Below are 888 nucleotides of genomic sequence, written 5' to 3'. Positions count from 1 at the left end.
CTCGGCACTTTGCATAGCACCTCTCAGTACTGTGAAGGCCAGTCCTCAGTAAGGAAGCCTTCAGGTCATATCCACCATGAATCCTCTGAATCCCATGTCCAAAGCGCAAGGTGTCTGAAGCAGTAAGAACTTACCTTAGCTCTCTGGGAGGCAGAGGAGCCTAAAAGCAAGAGCTCATGTTGGCTTTGGAGTCTCTCAGATTCCCTTGACCAACAGCTCACAGGGGACTTCTCTTGCCTGCTACTGGGTATGTGTTAGACAGTTGTCCTGCTTCAGGTTTCTATTGCTATGATAAAACATCATGACCAGAAGTAACATGGGGCAGGGGAAGCATTTCTTTCATCTTACAGCTGTAAGTTAGAGAAGACCCAGAGAAGTCAGGGCAGAAACCTAAGGCAGGAGCCTGGAGGTAGAAATTGATGCAGAGGTCATGGGGAAGTGCTGCTTCATGTCTTGTTCCCATAGCTCACTCGCAGAATTTACTAAATAAAATAAGCTTAACTGATGTTCCTAACACACAGTGGGGACTTGTAAGCACTACATTCCCCCAAAGTCACCAAGAGTCTGAACGCATCTAGACATCCAGTTCAAGGTCGACTGTACAAACTTGGACTTAGATGCTCACATAGAGTCACAATGGCAGAAGAGGGGCTTGCAGACAAGACTCGGCAGGAAGAGCATGTAATGCTGTGGCAGAGCACCTGGGTTCAGTTCCCAGAACTGAACATCAGATGCCATCACGACCTAGGGTGACAGCTTCAAGGAGATTGAGTGGGGGCTGGAGAGATGGCTCAGTGGTTAAGAGCACTGTCTGCTGTTCACTGAATTCAATTTCCAGCAACCAAATGGTGTCTCACAACCATCTGTAAGGGGTCTGATGCACTCTTC

Source organism: Mastomys coucha, unplaced genomic scaffold (assembly GCF_008632895.1).
Source record: "Mastomys coucha isolate ucsf_1 unplaced genomic scaffold, UCSF_Mcou_1 pScaffold5, whole genome shotgun sequence".
NCBI lineage: Eukaryota > Metazoa > Chordata > Mammalia > Rodentia > Muridae > Mastomys > Mastomys coucha.
This window is presented reverse-complemented; position numbering follows the sequence as displayed.